The sequence below is a fragment of the Hemiscyllium ocellatum genome, chromosome 17 (genome assembly GCF_020745735.1).
Source record: "Hemiscyllium ocellatum isolate sHemOce1 chromosome 17, sHemOce1.pat.X.cur, whole genome shotgun sequence".
In the NCBI taxonomy this organism is placed as follows: domain Eukaryota; kingdom Metazoa; phylum Chordata; class Chondrichthyes; order Orectolobiformes; family Hemiscylliidae; genus Hemiscyllium; species Hemiscyllium ocellatum.
Window position 1 is genome coordinate 40,827,999 of NC_083417.1, and position 26,617 is coordinate 40,854,615.

A 26,617-nucleotide genomic window follows, 5' to 3' on the forward strand; every position below is an offset into this window, starting at 1 on the left:
TCTGCACTAACTACTTGAAGGAATATCATCACTTAGAGCCATTTTCCCAACCTGTTCCCATAATTCTATGTGTTCTTTTTATATAAATAATAATTACTGCCCTATTGCATGCTTCAATTGAACTTATCTCTACTACATTTCTAAGTGGTGCATTCCAGGCATAATCACTCACTGTTTGAAAAAAAATTTTTCTCAAATCATAATTTCTTCTTGTTCTTGGTCCTTTTACGAGTAGGAACAGTTCCTCCCTCTCCACTCTGTGCAGACCTCTTATGATGTTGAAAAGTTCAATCAAACAACCTCTTAAGCTATCCTCTCCAGGAAAAACACTCCCAACTTTTCTCATGTCATCCCTGGATCTGTTCACTTCACAATGTATTTACATCCTCCTTTAAACATGGTGCCATTAGCAATACATAATACAACTAAACTGCTCAAATAAATAAATTTGTTTCTGAAATGCTTATAGTATGATAATTTCATCATACTGTGATCAAATACTAGTAATTTATGGGATGTCAAAGATATTTATATAATTGTGACTAAATAATGGATGATTTCTCTTGCAAACTGTGGTAAACTTATTAGCAGTCCAACATGATGAGTTAAGGCATGTCTTAAAAGTGCCTTTGCAAACTGAGAACTTCATAATAAACAAAATTTGCATTTATTTCACAGCCTGATGTCTTCCTAAACTGCGTTACAGCCAATTAGTTTTAGTCACTAATGTAATGTAGGAAATAGTTCACCCAATTTGTGCACAGTGAGGTCTCTCAAACAACAATGAAACATAGATAAACTGTTTTTGTGGTATAGTTAAATAAGATCTTTTGCATCATGAATTATGTTTTTTTTTGCATCAACCTGAAAAGGCAAATTTAATGTTTCCTCTGAAAGACAGTATAGTCCAACAGAAGCTCCTTAACGTATGTAATGATGTTCAATCAGATTCTATGTTCAAGTTGCTGGAATGTGTCTTGAATCCAGAATCTTCTAACTCGAGCAAACATTGTACCATTGAGTTACAGCTATAATTTTCTGAAAACCCTGTTGTACCCCGACTTGTACAAGGACTTTTTGATCTGAATGTGTAATATTAGCATTCAACTATATTAATGCATAGATGTCTACATTGTTTATTTGGAGATATAGTGGAGTTTTATGTGCAAGTTACTTTTTGTTACGTGTTCAGTATCATATTTTTCCTAATGCAGCAGTACCAGTCAGTTCTACAAGAGATTGTTTTGCATAGAGGCATATGCCAATGCTGCCCATTTTCTAGCTGAATCGTACCATAATCAAGACTGAACTGATAGTCGATCCTTACAGTTTGAACTAGATATCAATATCTTCCACATTTGCTATCACATGGGCTTTTGACTTGGCTTCAGGAAGGCCAGAAAGACACATGTGCTAAGATGAGATCAGCACAAAATGCAGCCGCATTATAGGGCAAGGACCACATTAAAGACGACTGCAAAGGTCAGAGGCTAGGAATACCGCAGAGATTAACTCAACTTCCTGACTCCTCAAAGTCTGTCTACCATCTACAAGGCTCAAGCGAGAAGTGTGATGGAATACTCTCACTTGCCTGAATGAGTGCACCTCTGACAAAACTCAAGAAGCTTGACACCGTCAAAGACAAAGCAGCCCACTTGATTGGCACCACAACCACAAACATGCACACGCTCCACACCAGTGCTCAGTAGCAGCAGTGTGTACCATCTACAAGGTGCAACGCAGAAATTCGCCAACTATCTTTAGACAGCTCCTTCCAAACAAACAACCATTTTCATCTGGATAAACAAGGGTAACAGATACAGATGCCACCACCTGCAAGTTACCCTTTAATTCAGTTGCCAGCCTGACTTGGAAATACGAGCTGAAAATGTGTTGCAGGAAAAGCGCAGCAGGTCAGGCAGCATCCAAGGAGCAGGAGAATTTCAAAATATGGCAACTAGCTACTGTGATTTGGGGGAATAGTTTTCCTTCTCTTGACATTTCTGAACTATGAAAGCTCTGTTAGAATGGAAGTGAGGCTCCTCGTTTCTTAAGGAACCCTGATTGGAATCTCCTGTCAGAAATGTAGAGCTCTCACCTTTGTATAAAACAGAATGGGAAGATTGGCATTTGATTACAAGAACCCAGAAAATTAATGCATTATGATAATTGGAAATGAATAGTAGAAGTTTGAAAAGAACAAAATTTGAGAAATAGAATTAAGAAAGAAAGAAAATAAAAAGCCAAACCCAAATGTCAACAGGAAAGGGAAGAAAAGAAAAGATCAGTGAAACAGAAACAATAAAAAACAAGAGAGTACAAATAGATCTCAGAACCTCAATATGTTTTGACGTTCATCCAGCTTGTTCTTCTATGCTCAAGTAACCCTTTATAGGCTCTGTTCATATTTCTGCAAAGAAATGTCAGAAAGGAAATTGTATCATTTTAAAAAGATCAGATAATTAAATTAATACATGCTCCTCAATCCTTTGAGTTGACAAATAAACTTTATAATGGTTGGCAGAAAGACTGTTATGATGAAGTACTCTGTTTTAAATCTAGGCTAAAAGTATTGCAGTGCCTAAAGGAATAATGTAGCTTTCTAGTTCTACCTATTTAAGATTTTGAAAGCCATGCTGAAACTGACTTGCATGAAATATTTAGAATCTTAGAAAAAATGCTGAATGTTTCTGAGTAACAGATCATTCGAGCAAAAATAAGCTCAATCATTATGAGGTTATTATAAAATTAGATTGTATTATCAGTGTCAGAGTGCAGCCTTGTCTGCAATAAGCTAGAATGAGTTGGACGAATCAGAACTCTTAAACATTACTGGATGAGGTCAGCGATTACAATTAAAGGTATCTGAAGAAGAACTCATAGTGCCTTGAGGTTCCCCATTTCTGGTTTTCACAGAGGCAAGGCAAGGGATGACTAACCAGTCTGCCTGCTGGAGTGATTTATGTTGAGGCTCATGTTCATATTTTAACAGTAATTATGTTTGTCACTTGTGATGGTAAGGATTTGCAGACCTTGGAAAATCCAGCGGAGAAAGTGAGGTCTGCAGATGCTGGAGATCACAGCTGAAAATGTGATGCTGGTTAAAGCTCAGCAGGTCAGGCAGCATCCAAGGAACAGGAAATTCGACATTTCGGGCATAAGACCTTCATCAGGAATGAGGAAAGTGTGTCCAGCAGGCTAAGATAAAAGGTAGGGAGGAGGACTTGGGGGAGGGGCGATGGAGATGTGATAGGTGGAAGGAGGTCAAGGTGAGAGTGATAGGCCGGAGTGGGGTGGGGGCGGAGAGGTCAGGAAGAAGATTGCAGGTTAGGAGGGCGGTGCTGAATTCGAGGGAATCGACTGAGACAAGGTGGGGGGAGGGGAAATGAGGAAACTGGAGAAATCTGAGTTCATCCCTTGTGGTTGGAGGGTTCCTAGGCGCCTGGGAACGCATCTCCATCGGTCCTCCCCCAAGTCCCTCCTCCCTACCTTTTATCTTAGCCTGCTGGACACACTTTCCTCATTCTGATGAAGGGCTTATGCCCGAAATGTCGAATTTCCTGTTCCTTGGATGCTGCCTGACCTGCTGCGCTTTAACCAGCAACACATTTTCAGCTTGGAAAATCCAGCAGCTGTAAGAAACTGAAATGCGCTGAATCCGTGAGGTGATTGCTTTTACACACTGTTTGTGGATCAAGAGAAACAGGACCGATTTCTGCAGGCCCAACAAGTTGTTCAGTAAATGTTGTGCACCCACTGCTGCACATTACAAGCTGTGTGCCTGAACCTCACTGTTGGTCCCCCTGTCCACCATCCCTTTCTCCCAATATGAGCATCATTCGAATCTTGCCCCACCACCTGATCAGGTGCCCTTATCAACACCATCAGATCTCCACCACCTAGTATCCTCTCTCCATTAGCCCAACTTCCAACCACAATCAGTATCCGCAAATCTTTTTGATATCTAACCTCTCCCCTTGGTTGTAGTCATGTGCAGTAGACTTCCTTGCCCAATGGCCTCTAGCTTGAAAACCAGTCTGACTGTGCTTGGGTCCATCAGAGAAAGATTTAATTGATGTTCTGGATTATGAGGAAATAAACTGGGAAGTACTAACCTAATTGTGTATGATGTAGATATAGGAGATACTGGTCCAATTAAGCAACATCCTTTTCGACATAACCCTCTACCAAAAGAAGATAGAGCACATATGCTTCAAGATGGCATAATCAACGTGAGTTTTAGTGACTGGAACTCAGCCAGATGCTATCAAACGGCTATGTGCGGACTATTGCAAAGTCACGCCGTTACAAAGACTGGTGCATATCCAATTCCATGGTTGGAGGGCTATGTCAAAAAAGTGGGACAAGCAACTTACGTTTTTAAGGTGGACTTGCTCAGAGGCTAATAGCAAGTACCTCTGTCAGAGAGCAAAGGCAATTTTGACTTTTGAAATGCCAAATGGACTATATCAGTTCAAAGTCATATCATTTGGTATGAAAAAAGCTCCAGCCACTTTTCAGAGACTGATTAGTAAGGTCTTTGCCAGGGTACCCAACTGTGTGGTGTATATTGATGACCTGGTGATTTTTAGTCACTCATAGAAGGAACATTGACAGCATTTATCGGACTCGTTCGATCGAATTCGGAAGGCAGGCTTGGTGATAAGCCTAGCTAAAAGTGAATTTGCCAAAGCCCAATTCACTTTCCTGGGCCATGTTATTGGATATGGGCAAATGGCATCACAAGATGTAAAAACGAAAGTAATAGGGGAATTTCCCACACCATCGATGAAAAAAGTTGTACCACAGTTGCTGGAGTTGAGTGGATTTTACCGTTTGTACTGAACTTGAGCTGTGTGGCCGTTCCACTCCCGAATTGTTAAATAAGGGCAAGAAGTTTCAGTGGACAGCGGACTGTCAAAAGGCACTTGACAGCCTACAAACGGTGTTAACCACTGCCCCGGTATTAGCCACACCAGATTACACGAAGCCTTTCAAGGTGACTATCGATGCCAGTAATGTGGGTCTCGGTGCAGTGCTCCTACAGGAGGATGACCAGGGGATTGAAAGACCCATCAGGTATTTTTCCAGGAAGTTGAACGTTCACCAACAGAAATATTCAATGGTGGAGAAAGAGCTTGGTGTTGGCATTACAACATTTTAGTGTCTATATTACCAGCAATGCATCTGAAACAATTGTATATGCTGATCATAACCCATTGACATTTGTGGAAAAATTTAAGGACAAGAATGCCAAACTATTTAGATGGAGTTTGTTGTTGCACCCATTCAATTTGACAATTGTGCATGTGGCAGGTTGCAAAATCGTGATTGCCAATGTATTATCGAGACTCAAATAAGAAACTGGGGCATTTGGTGGCGGGTGTGTTGCAGCCTGAATTTGCATGTGGTTGTGCATATTTGCATGTGTGTAGTTAGTACCGTGTATATGTGTGTTTACACTACTAGCCGGATTTTTAAAAATGAAGCCATCTTTTGGTATTGATGGTTCTTTTTTTAAGCGGGGTGGTGTCATGAAGCTGGTCATTTTTTTCTAAAAGCTATTCCTTTTCTCAAGGATACTGTATGCTTGTTTTTTTTCAAAGGGGTCATAAGCATTTCCTAGTGCCAATTAAACTTGTTTGGTACAGAGATTAAAGGGTATTGAGAGTCCTTTTTGTCTATATGTAAACAGATGAGACTTCAAGCCAAAGCGGTCATGTTTTAGAAGTGACCTATATAATGAAAGAGGAATGATCAGCTCTCTAGCTGAGCAGTTCAGTCCTGAACCAGTTAGGAGTTCAACGGTGAGCTGTGTGGAAACAAACTCACTCTCGTTCTGCCCTTCTAACTTCAACCTGTAAGCATTTGTTCCATTTTTTTTACTGTGTTTTAAGGAGTTATTGGGATTATTGTGTGTAGTCAGAACAGCATAATTAAGTCTAATTTGGATAGACGGAGATATGTAGGGGTTCTTATTCAGTTCTTTGTGTTTCATTGTGCAATTTTGTGAATAAATTTTTGTCTGTTTTAAAACCTGTAGTCAACCTCTCTAACTTACTCCAGGTAATTTTCACTTTACACTTACCGAAACAAATTGCAAACTTATGGTCTGGACTGCCTGCTTAAGAATATTTTGAGTGGTCTGACTTGGTCTATAACAGCCATGCCCATGCTCTGTTCAAACATTTCCATGGGATCTGGGAATTTAAATTCAGTTAATAAATCTGGAATTAAAAGTCAGTCTTGCTAATGGTGACCTTGAAATTGTTGCCATTGTTTAAAAAGCTCATCTGATTCACTAATGTCCTTTAAGGGAGGGAGTCCTTACCTGGTCTGACCTATATATGATTCCAGAACTACAGCCATGGAGTTGCCTCTTAAATCCCCCCTGAAATGGAATAAGAGCATATTGACCACCCAGTATTGTCTTAGGCACCAGGAACAACAATTGCATACCTAAACTCTGTCAATATTGCAAAATAGTCTCCTAACAAAATGATCTTACTAACATCTGCAGGCCTGTGCCAAAATTGGGTGAGCTGTCAAGCAGACTAGTCAAATAATAGTCTGACATATTCGCACTCAGTAAATCATACCTTGCAGACAATGCTGCAGATAACACTATCATCATCCTTTAGTCTGTCCTCCCGCTGTGAGCAAGCACTTGGCACAGAAATGACAAGAGGGAGGAATGGAGAGAATATGAGCATGAAATCAGGAAGGAGAACATTTTGGCAGCAGTTGAGATTTCCAATATGGTAACTATGGAGTCACTCATGTTCCCTCAAAAAATTTGGAACCTTTGGTGAATCTTAAATATTATGCTATTGTTATTAAGCATAATGTGGAATATGGCAATTGAGTAAGGTTTTACCCTCATTGTACACAAGTACATTTATAGATTTCAACTCCTTGAAAATATTACTGATGTAGAAGTCAACCTCCTACTTAGGTGAAAGTGTAATCTCAATTACCTTTACTATGACATAAACAGTATTTGCTGCAGGATTCCCAGCCTCTTTTTGCCACAGTATTTATGTAGCTACTCTAGTCCAGTTCCTGCTCAGGGAGTTTTGTTTCAGCTGGAGTTTAGAGGGGTGAAGGGTAACTTTATTGAAGTATATATGTCATGAATGGGCTGGAAAGGTGTACATGGAAACTCTGGCGGATGAATCTGAACCTAGGATGCGCTGTTGAAACATTAAGGGTTATATTTTTAAGACAGAGATGAGAAAATTTCTCTGTGGGGTGTGCAACTTTGGAACTCTGCCTCGGGTGGTGTAGTCTTTGAATGTTTTTAAGGGGGAGTTAGACCTTTTTTTGTTAGGCAAGATAATCAAAGGTTATGGGGAGATGGAATTTAAAACAATCAGTTTAGTCATGGTCTTATTAAATGGCAGAGTGAGCTCAAGCGGCAAAATAGCCTATTTCTGCACTTAATTCAGATTTTCATATACAATAGTAATCCGCAAGATGTTGTTAGTGGCAATCTCGGTAAATGCACTGCTGTTGAATATCAAGGGGAACAAATACAGCTGTAGATGAGTACTGCCACGACAAAGTTGAATGACATTGCAGTGTTGGACATGAGCAGTTTTAGTGATGGTGCAAGTATGTTGTCAGAAGCTTATTTTGGGAACAATTAGGACACCAGGTTTGAACAGGTTAGCTTAATCTCAAATTTGTCAGGGAGAAGGATGGAGTCAGTGACTGAGGAGCAGAAATTGGATCGAAACCAAAGACGATGACTTTGGTCTTCCCAATATTTCAGAAGGAAATTTATGCTTATCCAGTAGGAAGTTTGCAATAGTTTGCAAGGACACTGGGTCATAAATAGCTTTTCCTGAAGCAAGAAGTGATGACAGATTTAAAGAAGTAAATGACAATACCTGAAGACAGAAAATCATTAACAATCAACTAATGTTACAATATTTAAAAGGCATCTGGTTGGGTATATGATTAGGAAGGGTTTAGAGGGGTATGGGCTAAGTGCTAGCAAATGGGACTAGATTACATTAGGATATCAGGTCGGCATAGATAAGTTGGACAAAGGGTCTGTTTCCGTGCTGTAAATCTCTATGATTCCATAATGTGGGGATGAGGAGTAGAAGCTGAATGGTCAGCAGTTTTGTGGGACGTAAGCAGCGATGAAGACTGCACCCCTTGGAATAAAAAGTCTTACATTTGCATGTATTTCAGCCAGTAATGCTTCATTAAATGTGTTTGTTTAAAAAAAGGTTTATCGAGGGCTAACCTCTATTACACTGTACAGGTTGATGTACTGTCAGCAAAAACACTGTTAGTTATCACTATCTGTAGATATTTCTTAATCAACCTGTTCAGCGGTGCTACTACACCCCTCTGGAGCAGGTGGGACTTGAACCCAGGCCTTCTGGCTCAAAGATGGTACACTATCACAGTGTCTAATTGTTTTGAGCAGTTTGTGAGAAAAGGTGGAATTTATTTATACTTGGAGTTTCAGCACACGTAGCCTTATAGTCAAGTATTAGGGTAAGGATTAACCATGTGGCTTGGTTTTCAGTGTATCTTCATCTATCAGAGACTAGGCAAAAGTGATTTTATACTTGTGTTTGTCACAGTGAAATATCTTGTCTTGACTGGAAATTTGATTGTTTCCTCATAGAAGATGAAGACATTTGAGGTGATAACTCATCCTGAATTTACTCTCCTCATTTCCCATTGACTAATTGAAATTCATCACCCACACATCCACCAACTGAAATATAGCTCATTTCTTTTATAAGATCCCTTTAGCAATCTAACAATTTGTCTTTGTCTCATTATAGTTTACAGATAATAGTTAGTACACCTACTTCCACAGCCCAACAAGGAGCCAAGTCTGCAATGGCTAAGGTTTCCTGCCCTTTCGAAAGTAAATGTAATCAATCTACTGTCTTGCAAGATTGAGAAGCTCTGCTGCTTGGAACAAGTTGTTATTGATCTTAGTGATATTATGCTAAGGCAACAGAAGAAGGTCATTATTGGAGATGTTCATTATTCACAGAACAAATGAGTAAAAATGAGAACTTTGTTAAATTCGGAAAGAAGTTCTGGCAGGGTCTTCCCATCTTTCTTAAATGTATGAGAAAGATGACCTGAAATCTGCATATCTTAATATTCTGTGATGGAGGTCACTGCTGCTACTCCATTTGAATTATAAATTATTTGAGCAGTAGGCATTGGGTTCTGTGTGAAATAAGACAGCCTAAGCTACTTTTTGTGACATTAATGTCGAAATCAAGTATGGGAAAGGTGGGAAAACCTTTTATGTCTAGTAGTTGATTCTACTGAGTATAGTTCTATGATGACTCTTCTTACATAGTGAGTTACATCTGTGGGTATCTCAAGTAGCTATCTATGAAATGTAGTTCAGTAAGACAAAGTCCCCCCGACACACACAGTAAATTTAACATCTTAGAAACAGGTTTAGGCAATAAACAATCAAATGTTGAGTTTTTGCGTATTTACAGGCAGAGAACGGTCACCAGCATTGAATGTTTCCATATTTCCACATTTTTCTAATTTAAATGCCCTGGTGATGTTCTTAGTTTACCAGCAAATTAGCAATAAAAGTGTTATGACTGGATAGTGAGAGTTGTGTGGAACTTGCTAATATGCTAGGACATGTTAAGATCAAGAAAGATGTGGTGCTGGGGTTCTTGAAAAGCATTAAGGTGGATAAGTTGCCAGGGCACAATGGTATCTATTGCAGGTTATTGACTAAGGCAATAGCGAACGTTGCTGGGACCTTAACCAAGATCTTTGAATACTTGCTAGTCACTGGAGAGCTCCCGGAGGACTGGAAAGTATCTAATGTATCTGCTCAAGAAGGGAAATAGGGATAATCCAGGAAACTATAGACAGATAAGCCTCACATTGGTGGTTGGGAAACTTTTGGAGAGGATTCTTAGGGAATAGGATTTATGTGCATTTGGAAAAGAATGGCCTAATTAATGATGGTAAGCATGGCTTTGTGCAAGGTAGATCATGTCTTCATAACTTGATTGAATTTTTCAAGGAGGTGACAAAGGTGACCGATGAGGGTAGAGCAATGGATGTCTGCATGGATTTTAGTAAGGCTTTCAACAAGGTCCTTTATGATAGGCTCATCTAGAAAATTAGGATGCTTGGGATCCACAATGACTTGGCTGCATGAATTCAGAATTGGGTATTGCAGGTAAAGAAGGCAAAGGGTAGTGGTGAAAGGGAGTTTTTCTGGCTAGAGGTCCATGACCAGTGGTGTTCTGCAGGGATCTGTAGTGGAACCTCTGCTGTTTGTAATATATATATAAATAACTTGGATGGAAATGTAGATAAGTGGGTTAGTAAGCTTGCAGACGACACAAAGATTGGTGAAGTTATGGATTATATAGAAGTTTGTAAAAGGATCTAGCAGGATCAGTCCCAATATGGGCAGGTAACAGGAAGATGGAGTTTAATCAGAGTAAGTGTGAAGTGCTGCACTTTGGGAGACCAAATGTTAAGGAAAACTATACAATTAAAGACAGGACCTTGATGTAGAGGGATCTTGGGGTTCAAATCCACATTCCCTGAAAGTGGCTACTCAAGGACATAGAGTGGTAAAAAAGGCATATAGCATACTTGTCTTCATTCGTCAGGAAATTATGTACAAGAGCCAGGATGTCATGTTTATAAGACTTTGGAGAGGCCATACCTAGAGAATTGTGTTCAATTCTGGCTACCACATTACAGAATGGATATGGAGGCTTTGGAGATGGTACAGAAGTGGTTTATCAAGATGCTGCCTGGATTAGAGAGTATGAACGATAAGGAGAGGCTAGTAAAGCTTTTTATTTCTCTCTGAAGCTGCAGAGGCTGAAGGGAGACTTGATAGAAGTCAATAAAAATTATGAAATGCATAGATAGAGTTGAAATGTCTAATACTAGGGAGCATGCATTTAAGCTGAGAAGGGGATAGTTCAGAGGAGAAGTGAGGGGCAATTTCTTTTACACAGAGTGTGGTAGGTGTTTGGAATGAACTGCTAGGGATGTGGTGAAAGCAGATACCTTAGGAGTCTTTAAAGGATGTTTAGGAAAGTACATGAATATGCAAGGAATGGAGGCATATGGACCAAGAAATGGCAGGATATGGACTAAAGGCAGGCAGAAGGGATTTGTTTAATTTGAGCCAAAACTAATCCCTTCTGCCTACCCCTGGTCCATATCCCTCCATTCCTTGTTCAGATCGCTCCATTCCTGTGTATGACTGGGATGAGAGGAATGTACTGAAAATCAAAACTGACTACTCCACAAGTTGCACCATTGGTTTTAATATGCTGAATCTTATGTTCCTTTGGTGAAGTCTGTTTTGTTGAGGTTTTTGGAGGGATTTCCACCATGAGGCTTAGTGGGTGTTCTGCCATATCTGTATATGCAGACGCGCACTGGCATTCTAAAACCACACATCTCGTCATGAACATGTCAGAGAAGGGAGAGAGATGGGACTGCAATTCTGTAATAGGGACCTAGAGGCCCTGGTCAAAGGATGTTGCAAAGAAGAACTTTTCTGTTTCCAGGAGACCAGTGCTAGTTGCCATGACACCAGACCCTGGGCAGCCCAGTCTGAGGTCAATACCCAGATCAGTGCCATCTCTGCAGTCCCCAGAAATAGCCAGCAGTGCAATGAGCTTTTTCCACTGCAGCAGGGTAAGTGTCTCACTCATCTCTGTGCTACCAGTTCCCACCAAGGCTCATGCTCTGCCTTTTTTATTGTTGCCTGAAACACTTTCCCTCATTTGCTCTCTCACCTCCCCTTCCCCACCAACCTTCACCCTCCCACACCACTAACCCTGAATCATGTCTATGTTTCCACCTCAGCTTTCACCTACCTATGCCAGCATTAGCAGCCATATGACCCACCCTCATCTCACTTATTCCTTTCTTTTCTCTCATTAGAGGAGATGACAGCCCACTCAGAGCAGAGAAAGCTGGTACAGGTGGAAGGAGTATTAACATTAAGTTCCTCATCTTGGACAAGAAGAAAATCCTGGTCTTGGCTTCCTCAGGGATGCCAAGGCATCCATGCCCCATCAATCAAGTTCCATTCTTCATTCCACTCGACTTTGATTTCAATGCTACTGTCCGTCTGCTTCATTGCATGACACCTCCTAGCACAGTCTGCCATGCCTTCTCTTTTGTGGTTTGTAAGTACTGCCAGCCTATCTTATCACCTCAGCAGCAAAGTAGCCAGACCCCTGAAAAGCCACTTCTTCGTCCTGTGAGGATGCAAGTCCCAAAGCCTCAGGAGAACCACTAACTAGGGTGCATACTCCACCCTCCCATCAGCTCAGATACTGACACCTCAGCATGAACACTAGGTTTGGAAAATGTGCAGGCACAATCTGGTGAGCACCTAAATGTGACAGCTCCACAGGGGCTGAAGAACAAACACTCCAGGCTGCTGAAACTCCGATAACTGCCGGAAACAAGGCAGCTACTCAGTCCCAAGCAGAAGAGGACCCAAAAGTGTTGGCAATCAGGGACGTTGTCCACATACACAGGGAGGAGCAGAAACAGTAGACAGGCATGTCGGACACAATGGCCCTCATTGCCCAGGAACTGCAGCAGTGCAGCGAGTAATGCAATAATCCGGCTCTACCAATGGCCAGTTGGTGTCTGCCATAGGCGGCCAAGAGCAGCACCATCAGAGTATTCTGTTATCATAGTCAGTGGTCCTCGGGTGGCAGAAGGCACCCAACCAAAGAAGGAGTCAAATATAGTCCCTTCAGTATTCTCCACTCGGCATTGCAGAGGTGACTGGGACCTCCCCCTTGTTGTCTCTCTCTGATACAGAAATTTGTTTGGTCCAGACACATGCATTCCTGGGTTTGCCCATCTAAGCCTCCTTGCAGAAATGCAGTAATCTGCAGTCTCTTCTGCTACCTTGATACACTTTGTATGGTATGATGTGTCTGTATAGCACACAAAACAACGTTTTTCACTGTATTTTGGTATATATGACAACACCAAATCAAACTCAAACTCAATCAGGACATACGCTAGAACGTAATAGTAGGGAGAAAAGACTATTGAAGGCACATGAGTGACAGGGTGACAATGCAATGCATGTAATTTTGCACTTTTTTTTATAAAAAGGTTCCTAATTTCACTCTATGTCTGGCTGTTTGACTCTCTGTGTAATTCCTAAATGTCATTATAACAGCAAGGGGCATTACTTTACAGCCATATGTGATGTTCCGTGGTTGGAAGATTATGCTGAGAGCCCACTGTATCATCTGGAAGCAAATGAAACAAAGTATATGCAGGGCTGTGGTGTTGCTGACATACATGGCCATCCTCATTCAAAGTCCCTCCACATCCCTATTCTTTTACCGTCTCTTTAACCCAAAATGTAGGTGTGAATGATTTGATCAGCAATATCTGGGGCAGTTGTGCAACACAAAGAAAGAAGTAATGCATTACAGTGGCCAAGGAATTGTGACCCCACAGCTTGTTGTTCTGTACAGCGCTTGGGTCTGTGCAGAATGTTATTTTTCTCTGGTGGGTCCTCCAGCCCATCCCTCACAGGTGAAGTCACTTACCCTACCTACACCAAGTGTTGACAGCCATTTTCTTTCCTATTATATACTTTTGATTTCCAAAGTCTCACGATGTCAAAATCGTCCTGACTGTTCTGTTTTGGTACCATTACCTTGATTACTTGTGATTATCTCTCTACCTTAATTACTTTGTACAGGTTTTGATGACTTTGGTTAGACCCTTGTCATGCCTACTCATGTTATTATAACCATTTGATTTGTCTCTAGCACCATTTTATGTTTATTATTTGTAATTAGCTCTCTGCCTTAATTAATTGATTCATAGGTCATCTCTTCATTTGTTATTCAGCTGTTGACATTTTACTCACTTGTTTGACACACTTGATCACCTGCAAAGAGTTGGTATTCAGCCTGTCGACACTCTATTCACCCTATTTGTACTTATCTGTTGACCTGGAGTTATCTTGCCATTATCTCTCTGCTTATATATTCTGTGCCTGTGTGCCTCGCTCCATATCACCTGATGAAGGAACAGCGCTCCAAAGGCTTATGATTTTAAATAAACCTGTTGGGCTGTAATTGGCATCATGTGACTTCTGACTTTGTCCACTCCAGTCCAACACCAGCATCTCCACGTCACTTTTGATTTCCAGCACAATGGAAGGAAACAATGAACACTCCCCAACTAATGGTCTGCATTCTCCTCCTCAATGTGTCATTGAACCCCCAAACATCCAAATCCCCTTTCTGGTATCCGTTCCTGCTATCCCAATGGGCTTTGCACCTCCAGCCATGTCCCTGCACCTACCATCCTTCCTCCCTATCCCTGATGTATAAGGTGATCATGCCAGGTGTGTCATTCATCCTACCTTCCTCTCTCGCCTGCCCTCTCCTCCCCACCCGGTTTGAAGCCAGGGTGCATGAACCCCTTCCAATCCAGCTTTTCTGTATCTCCCTCTTGCAGATACTGTTACTCCCCCCCACCAACCTCATTCCATAATGTCATCTCAACTTTCCACAGCCTGTAGTCTCCAGTCTCAAAGAATGACTTGCCAAGTCTCCTTCCGAAGCAGTGGCTGCTCTTGCCCTACCTTTTCATCCTCCAATGCCCTACTGCTCCAATTTCTGCAGATGGAGCAGACAGACTGACTATGATCCACCTCCTGGAGCTGCCCAATTGGACAGGTCCAGATGAGAAGTACCTACACTCCTGATTGGTGACTGTACAGTTCCTTGACCATGGTTGCCCTACACAACTTCTACAAATTGCCCACAGGACTGACAGGGATCCACTCCTCCCAGCTACAGAGGCACAGATCCTCTCAAGACCATCCCGACAGAACGCCTGACTATTGCCCTTCCCCTGTACTGGTATAGGAGGCTGCATTTGATTTACAGCGCAGGGACTACTGGGTATCTCCAATGACTTCCATGAGGAATGCATCCCTATGACTTTGAGACATCATTCTCTGCTTGCTGCACATGCAGTGTGTTTACTGCTGGCACATGCTTATAGGTATGAAATTGACAGAACATGGTGCTGTTAAACAAGTTGTCCACCTCTGGACTGAGGACAGCTGACTAGCAAGACAAGATGCCTGATTATGTGACTGCACTAATAGGCACAACAAAACAAGACAAGACAAGGCATAGATGCTGTGTGAATGCTGTTAGGGAGTAAGTGAACTACCCTTTGATTCAGTCTGATCCAAACCATGAGTTGGGCACCTGTCCATGCATACAAAATATTCACACAGCAGCCTTTTAATACTATTTGTCAATGTGCCCTGTATTGCAAATCTGCTGTTCCAGAGCACCCTGTCAGTGTATTGGAGAGGTGCCATGATGGTCATGAGGGATTGCTGAATGCCGGATATCACTATCCATGGATGAAGGGTATGTGCAGTTGGTGCCCATGGTTCATGCCTTGAGATGTGATTTTGTCCTATACATTATGGAGGCTCTTTGGAGTAAATAGTGAACTGAATACCTATTTAGGTTTCCAATCAAGTTTTCTCAACATTCAACTTGTTTGGTATGTTTTATAAGGAATATTAATGAGGCAAGTTGGACCATCAACAAGCAGTAATCCCTTTTAAATGGCAACTTGCCATTGCCTCATGAGTAACCCACCATAATGTAAGTCAAAAGCATAAAAGGTAGAACCAGATGCTCCTGATGTTGATTAGGGCTTCGCTAGAATTCTTGTTTAATTCTGCTACACATTTTGCCATATTGTGTGTTCTTTAGACCCCTATAAGAGTCAGCCCAATGTTTTCATTCAATCGCTAAAATGGCCAATTATTTCACTTTTAGTACTGATATCCAGAGTATAGTAGACTTTCACCAGGTTACTTTATGAACTCAAAAATAATCCATTTATTATAAAACAAACCTAATTCTAAAATCAAGTGGCAAATCTGATTAACAACAAAGTACAGACATGTTTTTTGTATTTTACTTTATTTTTGATTGCGGGCTGATTTGGGGAAAGGATTGTTTTACATCAAAGGACTGGGGAAGGAATTGCTGTGCTTTTAAAATGTAGTTTCTGAAGTTCATTCTAAATCATGTTTACACTGTTGCTTTGCAAGCAATGGGAGAAGGTCTACAGTAAATCAATAGGTGTGAGTAAAAGGTGAGATTTTGACAGTCACCAACAGCTAATTGCTTGTGATTAGTTGTGGATGCTAAAGGTCATGACAAGTCTCTGGTTCTTAGGTAGCTGAACAGCTTGTGAGAATGAATGATATAATGAGAAGCACTCATACCTTGCAAATGGGAAGTAGTCTCACTCTTGTTCTCCAATAAAAGAAAGCTAGTTGTTGCTATTCACAAATAAATCAGAACTTGATAATTTGTGAACCACTCACTGTGTGCTTCTTCTAAAGAAGTGAAAGAACCTGAAGTAAAAGCTCAGAGAATTAAAGACTTCGGAAACAAAAGGAACTCCTCTATCAAAACTGCAGACTGGTGCCATTGAGTTTCTCCAGTACTTTTCTTCCTTGCATCAATAGCACTTTTTGTTTGCCAGTATTTATCTGTCTGGAAGTGAGAGTGGAGGGGAGGGTTTAGAAGAAGGTTAGAGTTTTAACATGTAGAATTATAGGTCAGCAGTTAGTAATCGTTTACCTGTGTTTAGAATCTAATTATTTGTGAAATAAATTTAATTAAGTACAAAAACCTGTTCTACATTTTCTGTTAACCTGAGCCTTTGGATGTTAACTGGGGACTTCATCTACATTTGTAGCTTGATCTCTAGACCACTACCCCAGTGAGGCGTAATATAAGCTATGACCTGGAATTAGAACTATGCCCTCTTTTTAATGTCAAAGCAAACATGTTCACAAAACACAGCTCTGCAAAGATTATATTTAAAAATGGCAAGAAAAAAAACACCCTTATTTAACAATAGTCTGAAAAACAAAACTTTGACAAATTCTCTCAGTTCACCAGATTTCTTGTTGGCAATTAGAGACTAGTAGAAGCTCTTCCGAGCTCGAATGGAGATTAGATTAGTTCCACTCTAACAACTACTCAGTTTGGCTTTTCCAGATTTACAAGGTAGTCAAAATACTATCATGTGGGAAATTTATCAGATTCTCAAAACTTCAATCAAGGGAGAATTTAAACAGAGACACTTTACTGCAAAGCTTTGGAGAGGTTTTGTTTTCTTTCTGAACAGGAATTAAGACCATTAAGGGGTGACTGGAACACCATCAGTACATGATCCATAGTCTCTTCCAATCAGATTTTTCTTTAACATAGGGTAGTGGAATGGGTCTGGGCAGGATACTCTTCAGGGGGTTAGTGTGGACTTGTTGGGACCGGATGGCCTGTTTTCACACTGTGGGGATTCTGTGATCCAAAGGGCAATAAATCATCTTGTATCCTCCTAAAGTTCTGTTTGGCTGTATTTCCAAAGTCATTTGATTTATCTGTAACCAGTAGCTCACTTTAAACTGTTGACTTCATTCCCTGGTAAAACTCAGTTCAATCAAGACAGTGCAAAAGCAGTTCAATATCTTCCAATTTCTGACATTGTCCGTAAATATAGATACATAGTTCCAATAAAAATTAAAGGTTTGCATATTATTTAGGAAATGTTTTTGTTAAATTCCTATGGTAAACCTTCAGCCAAAAACATTAGGATCTTAAAAACATCCAAGATAGGGATACAAATGATAAAGTGAACAATTGCAGTTTGACTCTTCATCACCTTCAGTTGGAATGTAGGGAGGAGTGACCTGGATTTTGGCCTTGTGTGGCATGTATTTGATGGTTGGAATGATATAGATTAACGAAGCTGAAAAATAAGATGGTACGTCCAGAGCAGTGAGGTTGATGATAAGGACTTATCAAGTGATGAATGACATAATGGAAAGCAAATAAATCCCAGATTGGATGGTAAGTAAAGAGAACAGAGTAGATCATCTTGGAAAATATGATATCTTTATTGTTAGATTGATATTAAATCTGAATTGTGTGGTGAAAGACATTAGTAAAGTAACCGCCAATAAAGTAAGAGTTGTCATTGTAAAGCTTTTTTCAAATTCCTATTCCCAATTGCTTTTTGATTGATGGATCAACAAACTCATTTTGCTAGAAGGAGCAACTTCTTAGTGATATAAAAATATTTTGTTCTGGGGAAGGGTCTCTAGATCGGAAACGTTAACTCTGATTTCTCTCCACAAATGCTGCCAGACAAGCTGAGCTTTTCCAGCAATTTCTGTTTTTGTTTCCAATTTACAGCATCCACAGTTCTTTTGGCTTTTTAAAAATAGTTTCTTCTGGTTCCTTGAATAGAAAGCTGTATGAAAAATTGTACACCCTATTGCATTGTCTGTATTGTTATATAATGAAAACCCTAGGCATAATTAACACAATGTGGCTAATGACTTGTACCGTATAAGACTGTGTTTTGTCCTTCAATAGTAGGATTGTAGAAGTATGTTCTTATCTAATGAGTCAAACGTTCAGTTATTCTTCAGAAAAGCACATCTTTACTGCTTCTGAAAAGGTGCTGCGGTGGTGTAGGGGTTCTAGACTAGTCATTCAAAAACCAACTAAATTATCTGATGACATGAGTTTGAATCCCACCATGGCAGGTAGTGATCTTTCAATTCAGTGCAAGTCTGAAAGGAAAAAATTAATGGCCATCCAACTGTTGATTGTCTTAACCCATTTGATTCATTCTCTTACCTGCTCTGGCCTACATGTAACTTCAGATCCACAGCAATGTGTTTGAGTCTTAACTGCTCTCTGGACAATTAGGGATGGGCAATGAATGCTGGTATAGCCAGTGACACCCACCAACAAAATCAAGTTATTCTGACAAATTGAGTATTAGGTACTGTAACGTGGAGGTTCATAGCTCCTGTGTTGTGCTGCTGTACTTTGAATAAATACTGTGTAACAAAGTAATTGACTTTACACATAATTGAAACATTTTCTGCGCGCAGCAGGTACAGACTCTAAAACTCCAATTCTAATTCAAATAAGCTAAGTTAGTTTAAAAAATTTTAGAAATGCAAAGCATCTGGAATCACCAAAAAACGGAGTTTAAGGTGAACTTAACTAGAACATGGTCTATATACTTGGTAAGTGAAGTGGATTTTGGTAAATTTACTGGTTGATATTTCATGGCATTGCACATATGCAGTTGAGACCAAAACTGTATTCAAGTAATGTAAATTTGGAGCAATGGGATATAAATAGCCCCAGATAAAGGAGCTGAGAGAGCAATAAAAATAATACTTGTGGGAAAACAGAAAAGGAGGTTGGGATAATCTATACAAGGAAGGAGACAGATACAAACAATGTAAGGAATTGATGACTGACCAATGAATATTCTCTACAGGAATAATGTTTTTGTTCAGATTTTTAGCTGACCTTGGCTATGGTGTTGGAGGGGGAATCTTGTATTCTGGCTCCCTCCCTTTTTCTGCACTTTCTTTAATATTGGGATTGTTAACTGACATCCCGAGATGCTTTCTCCTTCTCCAGTATCTCAGATTTGTTATAGTTATGGGTGAGATATTGTTCCACTGCGGGTGCAGAGTTTCACATCATAATGTAAAGCATGAGTGCTGGAACCCCAAATCTGTTGGTCAAAACTAGTATTTCAAGTAATGTGACAAAATTAGACATAGAATTTCGGTTTACCCCAGGGTTTTCAATAAAACATGCACCATGAGCATTTAATATAAAATTAGTTAATCACTTAAAGACTTTTATATCATTTATTGTGTTTCAAAACCTCTACAGTGGAATGTGTACAAATGTAAGTTAGTAAAATTTTGGCTGCGGAGGCACATCAACAAATCAGTGTATAATTTTTAAGTCTGTTTCATCAAAATAACATGTTTATTTCCAAAGTATATTCTGCATTTACTGTTGCCACTACATGTCATATTTTGGTACATGTGCCACTGTGCAAAAGAAGGTGATGAAGAATTACTGTGTGCTACAAAAGGGTGGCTAACAGATTGGTGTTAAATATGCTGGTGGGCAATGCCAGTTGTTTTGCAAGAACATTTTGCTGAATAGATTTCAGAATAAATTATTTATGGTTGTGTTAACTGAATGTGCCAGAAGACAGTTAGTTAATTGATGTTTTAAATGTTGATTACATCAAAAGTAATTGATAATCCCAAAAAGCCATATGAAATCTGAAGTTCAAAGCAATGGTTTATATATAAACTTAAGATTTTGATTCTCATCCATAAGCATTTTTAAGTGTTTTCTATCCTTTACTTTGTTTTTTTTAAGTCACATTGAAGACTAGGCATGATTTCCTTTCTCATAGTTCAGTTACTCCATAGCAGGTGATTTCTTTAATTGGGATGTGTATGTGAACAACAGAATCCATCACAAATTCATCACTGTCCAATTTTTTTCACAATCTCCTGCAAGAAAGCATCTAATCTCTCTATCACCCTTCTTTACAATTGTGCAGTATAATTGGTTTTCAGTTGATAACTCAGCATGTGAGATCAAGTTAGTGTGCCTGCAGCCTATTATTCTGTGGCACACTTTGACCAACTGGTTTGGCCCATATATCATCTCTTTCATCTTATAAACCTAGACTAATCTATATGATCTCTATGAAGGCAAATCTGCTCTCATTTTGCTAGATCTAGACAATAATGAGCATAGATTCTCCAGCTATTTTTGATCACTTATAAAGTTTTTGTTTCTGTTGTGTGGTCCCAAAAGGAGTGAGTGGATAATGTAGGAAAACCATGGATGCAATTATGTGCCATAATATTTTGATTGATCGGTCAACTACGCTGATCCGTGAAACATCTCTACATCTATACTTTCCTTTAGGTATGTAGTTGATTAGCTAACACTACAAAGAATTTGATATTTTATGATGAATGCATAATTCCCTGTATATAATACCTTCTGCTATACAGTACCTCGATGTTTTGGCTACCATTTTGATTTTGAACTTCGGTCGCAAACTATTTTGTCAATTCAAATAATGCATGTGTTACAGAAAAAATGTGTAGTTAATTAGAGAATAATTTTACAAAAATAAGACATGACCACATTGCACTTATCAAGTGATATCACAAAACAATGTACATACAGTTTGAGGGTCAAAATTTCCTGAAATGGTATAAATGGCAAGTTGCACCAAATTATCCCGAGTCATTACACCAATTTTAGCTAACTTTGCTATGCGTTTAATGCATTTGTGCTGGGATGTATGAATGACTTCTTCCCCACTGCAAATTCCATTTCCTAATTGTCAATTCCATTACTCTCCCTGGCAATTCTCTGATGCTAAGACAGATTGTTCACAGCCTTGATGAACTTTTAAACATACATTTTCACCATCATGAAGAATGCCTATTTTGACCTCTATAATATGTATTCCACCATCCTTGCCCCTGCTCACCTACTATGGAAATACTCATGTATGTATTTGTTACCTCTGGATTTGACTACTTTAACATGCTCTTGATGACCTCCCATGTTTTACCCTCCGTAACCTTCCTTCTTCTCAGCCTGACTTTACATATTTACTGATGATTCATATGTATTGTTTATTTATCCTGTCTCCTCATGTGAGAGTGCTATCCAATTCAAATTAACATATTGCAGTGCATTGTAGACCATCATCTGTTGATGCATGGGCTACTGTCACAGCTAACAAGATCTTTCCTGTGAAGATGACATAACAATATGTTTCTATTTTTGTAACAAAGCTGGTGCACAAGGCAAGCTTCTCTTTATGGTAGGCAGGTCATCAGCAATGTTACGATTCTGGAGAACATGTTACGTGATGTTCTGTGAATCATTAAGGCCCACTGCATAAGAGGAGCAATAAAGATTTTGAGTGTTCTCATCTTCTGGTGGCACTTGATGAGCGTTTAGGCAAAAGGACCTGTCGAAAAAATCTCTAGGGCACTTGGAACTTTTCCAAAGTCAGATGTGAAAACTAATAGCAACACTGAGACTTGACTTGTGGAGGAGAAGTGCTTTCAGTTGCACTGATCGGTATCATTTTGTGTTTCAGTAAAACCTAGAGTTATGACACCAATAGCAAACCAAACCAAATCAGCCTCTCTATCACTGAATTTACTTCCAAAAAATGGAAATAAAACATTTAATGACCATCAAATTGCTTAATTGTTCCTAACCAAACTTTACAAACATCAGATCTTGAACACAATGCTATAACTTAAAAGAAAAAGATAACAGTATATTGTTAATAATGCAAATTTAGCAAATTGAGGGTAAATAACAAGGTAATATAATGAACAACCACAATCTATCACATTCATTTTTGATAATAACCCACCACATACCCATGTACTCGCACAACAATACAGTTGAAGGTAAATCAAAAAAGAAAATAAAAGGATGCAGTTCAAATAAACAGTTTCAAATGATGAATGCCTGACCTTCATGAAATCCTTGGACAATGAGTTGTTGCATAGACTGTATACCTTTCTTGAATCCTGAAGTCACCAGTTAGTACAAACAATTTCAACAGACTCCTCGGAATATTTACGTATTTTTTACAGTCTGAGATTCTTTTATCAGAACACTCAACAATTCGATAATTGGAGAGCAAAACAGAACAATCAGCTGAGGAGCTTCCCAAAATCACTCCTCATCTCCCTCAAAAACCCAATCAGAACTGTTTTTTTCACTTTCCAATCAACATTTCTGTGGTTGGCTGGTTAGCATCAGACCTTCCTTGATTGACCAATTCAACATCCAACCAGACACCAGCCTTGAGCATAATGGCAGCCACTGCCAATTTGGCTACAGTGTTCTTAAGTTAATTTTTTTTTAGATTCCCTACAGTATGGAAACAGGCCATTTGGCCCAACCAGTCCACTCAGACCCTCCGAAGAGTAACCCACCTCGACCCATTTCCCTCTGACTGATGCACCTCACACTATGGGCAATTTAGCATAGCCAATTCACCTAACCTGCACATCCTTGGACTGTGGGAGGAAACCCACGCAGCCGTGGGGAGAATGTACAAACTCCACTCAGACAGTCACCCAAGGCTGGCATCGAACCTGGGACCCTGGTGCCGTGAGGCTGCAGTGCTAACCACTGAGGCCGTGGAAGGAGCCACTGTGCCGCCCCATTATTAAATTCCATTACTACTAGGTCTGTCCTAGCAAATGATACCTACTTTTCTTTTTCCTCTTTTAAAATACCAGTGTTCAAAGTTCACCATTAAACTCATCAACTCTTAGTTCCAAACTAAAAACAATGATAAAAACAAGAGAAAAGTAGTGATGGTCTGGACACCTAGTGAGCCATATCTCAAACTTGGGATTTTGCCAGATTTTTAGTGCTGAACCCACCCTCCCCAAATTATTATACAATTAGTATTCTATGTGCTGTAATGCTTTATCCCTCCCTCACCTCATGCTTTCCCTCACCTCTAGACAGAGTTAGACTGCCACCCCCCACTGGTCCTGGAAATGAAATCCAGTTCTTCCACCAGCAGCTTCTGAACCTAATCCACTCCAGAGAAAAGAGGACCCTCCGTGATTCAGCTCCTGCTCTCACACCCTACGTATCATTCTTAGTTGTATTTACCAAACAGATTTGAAATGCCATTCATCGGCTAAAGCACAAGTAGATGAATGGTAATCCTGTCTGGGGATATGATGTCACACCCTGTACACTATGAAAGTTTGATGTTTTTTGAAACTGCTGCCTGTGCACTGTCTCTCACTAAATTATTTTCACCATTATTCCATGCCTGCTAACCTACATTCTTAACCAGTACCTTGATCTTTAAAATCTCATCCATATTTTCATATCCTTCCACAGCCTTTTCCCTCCTCATCTCTGTCATCTCTTCCAGCTGCACAACCCTCTAAGATTTCTGAGCTGCTGTAATTTTGGCCTCTTATGCATTCCAAATTTTAATTGCTATATACTTGGTGGATGTGAAATTAGCTACCAACATCATGAGCTTTAGAAATTCCTCCATGAACCTTTCTGCCTTGCTTTTCTCATTCACAGTCCTTAAAACCTGCCATGTTAAACAAATTTTTAACCATCTCTCTTAAGTGTCATGCTTTGTTGTGTTATGCTTCTCTTATTGCATCAGGATAGTTCAGTATTTTAAAATTGCTAGATAAATGCAGTTTGTTGTTGGAGTATAGAAGGAATGGTTTTTTTCTTGTGGAAAAATTTAAAGCATAATTATCACTTAAGGAGAAATTTGAAATTCTAACCATCAGTAAAATTTTGAAAAGAGTCTAATCTTTAATTTTACTGTCATCCCATCATTTTGACAAGAATAAAATCCATTGGGCATATAATAATAGAAGTCCAAAATTAAGGGTCACCGTTTTAGGATAAAGGAGGATTTTCTTTCTCTCTGTGGGTTGTGCAATTAAGGAATTCTGCCTCAAGAGGAAGAGTGCTTGAATGTAGATTCTTGTTCAACAAGGGAATCAAAGGTGATCAGGAATAGATAGGAATGTAGAATTTGGCACACTCAGATATGATCTTATTGAATGCCAGAGCAGGCCAACTTCTGCTAATTCATGTGTTTGTATAATACTATGTGAGTATTGAGATTTTGAAGCTGCTACCAATTCATACACCTTGAGCAGTTGTCAGCTGAGCACCTTTAACCTTTTCACTAGCACATACCTATATTTAGGTTTGAACAAACTGCACTCTAGACAGCATTTATGTTTATTTTTGCATGCACTGCTTTTCTTTTGTTCAAACAACATAATGTTGCAACCTCACAATGTGCAGTGACTGGAACAAATGCAATTGAAGAAAGATTAATTAGCAGCCAAAAAGAAAGTGATTATATGGTGCCCAAAAATTGAGTGTCTTTCGAAGTTTGTGTTTTCAGAGCATAGCAAAGAGAACATCTGATTTTGGCATGGTAATAGTACAGCAAAAAAAAAGCCCTCAAGGCTAGCTATAGTTATAGCAATTATGCATGTAATCTGATGTCATGCTACAATAAACCGAATATGAAGATCAGTCAAATGTTCAAACATGCCTTTGATCTGCAGTATATAGATAGTTCTACTGTTGTGATGATGTACCATTAGGTGCCAAAACATTATGAGGACTTGGGCCAGAATTTTATGGTCCTCTGTCAGCAGGTTTACAGACAGGGCCCATAAAATTATCATGGCAACCCTCTCACCAATCCCCAAACTCTTTGCAAGTTTACTTGGGAAACTACTCCAGTTGAAAGCCTATAGTAGCAAATTATTGATCAGTTAAGGGCTGCTTTCTGACCGACCCCAATTTGTGTCTGCCGGATGGAGTTTGGAATCAGTGGGCAACCTAGCAGGAGATTCTGCTGGGGCCTCAGATGGGAGGGAGAAGAGGCATCTCCTCAAGGTCCCCCTTTCCACTTTGGTCATGGTACCCATCCACTCCTGTCCATGGCCTGACCGCCAGTCATGAAACTAAGTGAGTTTGCCTTGTCCTGAACACCAAGAAACATCGAGTCTCACTATTGCTGCCACTGGTTCTACTGAGCTTGCAGAACTGCCAGCTAATCAAATTAATTTATCAAAGTAATGCTTCTCAGATTGTTAAGTAGCTGTTGGGCTGCCATGATCAGCAATAATGTGATCCCTGCAGCATTTTAGCTGGTGGGGTAGGAAATCTACAATCCAAAGAATTCTGCCTTTTAATTTATATAGTATTCTACATATTTATATTTTTGGTGAATGTGGAGAAATGAGAAGGTATTGAACTGGTTGGACACTTTGATTAAATTCTTTCTAAAGGGAGAAGAATACTCATGGGCATTTTTTTGAAATGAAGTCAACAGTTTAATATGAACTGTGATCCACCTAGAAATCAGAAAGCCAAGTGACTTTGGAAAAAGAGCTAAGCAATGGTTTTAGCGATATAAGGAATGGATTTAAAGATATAATGTTTGGAAAACCTTGCTTTGGAAGAGATTATCGGGTTCTGTGCTGATAATTGCCTACCAACCATTCCTGGTTTTCAGATCACTTTTCAAAACTTGGGACTAACTTGGTTTACATGCAAATTGAACTTTACTTTTTTCTACTTTGTATCCATAAGTGCCAAAGTTTGCTTGAAATATCTTTCATTAGTCTAAAGGTATCAGCAATTCAACTTTGTCAACAAGAAATGCAGTGGACTGTGAGAGTTCATCAGATTCAGTCTTTTTGTTTTTCAGACTATTCACCAATGTTTTTTTCCCTTTACAATAAAACACTTCTGCAGAGTTTTTAATGTTCTTTGTGTTATGTGAGTGTGATTATATTGGGATTAATAATAACTATATCTCTTATGTTCTATAAACTTCTAATGATGACGATGGTAATAGCAATAGGACGTTAAATGACAATGATTAGATTCTCTGTTGTTGGAGGTAGTATTTTCCTGCCACTGACCCTATCAGTATACCAGTTATCTAATAACGAGGTCAAGTTGTAGATGCACAGGAGTATTCAAATGCACAGTGCTTGTCGAATATGTTCAATACTGCTGCTGATGCTCACGGTTTGCTATTTGACATTTTGTTCAGGGCAGAATCAGAATGTTAGGATGTCATGATTTTTAAA

General features: G+C 39.6%; 1 protein-coding gene across 4 annotated transcripts in view; it reads left to right on the top strand.

The window, feature by feature from the left end:
* phkb (phosphorylase kinase, beta) overlaps nucleotides 1-26,617 on the top strand; it is a 262,162-nt gene that overhangs the window by 157,596 nt on the left and 77,949 nt on the right. The gene's annotated exons all lie outside the window — the stretch shown is intronic.